Below are 2,147 nucleotides of genomic sequence, written 5' to 3' on the forward strand. Positions count from 1 at the left end.
TGCCTCGAGCACCATCGGCACACGCTGGGCCCTGGTGCGGGCGCTTGCCTCGACCACCATCGGCACACGCTGGGCCCTGGTGCGGCAGGTTCCCTCGACGACCATCGGCACACGCTGGGCCCTGGTGCGGCAGGTTGCCTCGAGCACCATCGGCACACGCTGGGCCCTGGTGCGGTCGGTTGCCTCGATCACCATCGGCACACGCTGGGCCCTGGTGCGGGCGGTTGCCTCGACCACCATCGGCACACGCTGGGCCCTGGTGCGGCAGCTTGCCTCGAGCACCATCGGCACACGCTCGGCCCTGGTGCGGTCGGTTGCCTCGAGCACCATCGGCACACGCTGGGCCCTGCTGCGGCAGGTTGCCTCGACCACCATCGGCAGCCTCGACCACCATCGGCACACGCTGGGCCCTGGTGCGGGCGCTTGCCTCGACCACCATCGGCACACGCTCCGCCCTGGTGCGGCAGGTTGCCTCGACCACCATCGGCACACGCTGGGCCCTGGTGCGGGCGCTTGCCTCGACCACCATCGGCACACGCTGGGCCCTGGTGCGGGCGCTTGCCTCGAGCACCATCGGCACACGCTGGGCCCTGGTGCGGCAGGTTGCCTCGAGCACCATCGGCACACGCTGGGCCCTGGTGCGGTCGGTTGCCTCGAGCACCATCGGCACACGCTGGGCGCTGGTGCGGGCGCTTGCCTCGACCACCATCGGCACACGCTGGGCCCTGGTGCGGCAGCTTGCCTCGAGCACCATCGGCACACGCTCGGCCCTGGTGCGGTCGGTTGCCTCGAGCACCATCGGCACACGCTGGGCCCTGCTGCGGCAGGTTGCCTCGACCACCATCGGCAGCCTCGACCACCATCGGCACACGCTGGGCCCTGGTGCGGGCGCTTGCCTCGACCACCATCGGCACACGCTCCGCCCTGGTGCGGCAGGTTGCCTCGACCACCATCGGCACACGCTGGGCCCTGGTGCGGGCGGTTGCCTCGACCACCATCGGCACACGCTGGGCCCTGGTGCGGGCGCTTGCCTCGACCACCATCGGCACACGCTGGGCCCTGGTGCGGCAGGTTGCCTCGAGCACCATCGGCACACGCTGGGCGCTGGTGCGGCAGGTTGCCTCGACCACCATCGGCACACGCTGGGCCCTGGTGCGGGCGCTTGCCTCGAGCACCATCGGCACACGCTCGGCCCTGGTGCGGTCGGTTGCCTCGAGCACCATCGGCACACGCTGGGCCCTGGTGCGGCAGGTTGCCTCGACCACCATCGGCACACGCTGGGCCCTGGTGCGGGCGCTTGCCTCGACCACCATCGGCACACGCTCGGCCCTGGTGCGGTCGGTTGCCTCGAGCACCATCGGCACACGCTGGGCCCTGGTGCGGCAGGTTGCCTCGAGCACCATCGGCACACGCTGGGCCCTGGTGCGGGCGGTTGCCTCGACCACCATCGGCACACGCTGGGCCCTGGTGCGGGCGCTTGCCTCGACCACCATCGGCACACGCTGGGCCCTGGTGCGGGCGCTTGCCTCGAGCACCATCGGCAGACGCTGGGCCCTGGTGCGGCAGGTTGCCTCGAGCACCATCGGCAGACGCTGGGCCCTGGTGCGGCAGGTTGCCTCGAGCACCATCGGCACACGCTGGGCCCTGGTGCGGTCGGTTGCCTCGAGCACCATCGGCACACGCTGGGCGCTGGTGCGGGAACTTGCCTCGACCACCATCGGCACACGCTGGGCCCTGGTGCGGCAGGTTGCCTCGATCACCATCGGCACACGCTGGGCCCTGGTGCGACAGGTTGCCTCGAGCACCATCGGCACACTATCGGCCCTGGTGCGGGCGGTTGCCTCGACCACCATCGGCACACGCTGGGCCCTGGTGCGGGCGCTTGCCTCGAGCACCATCGGCACACGCTGGGCCCTGGTGGGTTTAGGCACATCTTCAAATTTCTGCCGTGCCAATGCCATTTTTATGGCTTGTAAATTCATACAATGGTCCCCTAAGCCTTCACGTGAAGTTTCGTTGGAAGATGACTCGTTTTCTATTTTTCACGATTTTCGAAACTTTTTGCGGTTCGGGATTTTTTAAAATTTTTTTATAAGGATTTTTGGCCCCAAATTTTGTAGGCATGATCCTTCTATTTTTGTTGGCAT

The sequence above is a fragment of the Durio zibethinus genome, unplaced genomic scaffold (assembly GCF_047325235.1).
Source record: "Durio zibethinus cultivar Kanyao isolate XHJ-2024 unplaced genomic scaffold, ASM4732523v1 HiC_scaffold_387, whole genome shotgun sequence".
Classification (NCBI taxonomy): Eukaryota; Viridiplantae; Streptophyta; class Magnoliopsida; order Malvales; family Malvaceae; genus Durio; species Durio zibethinus.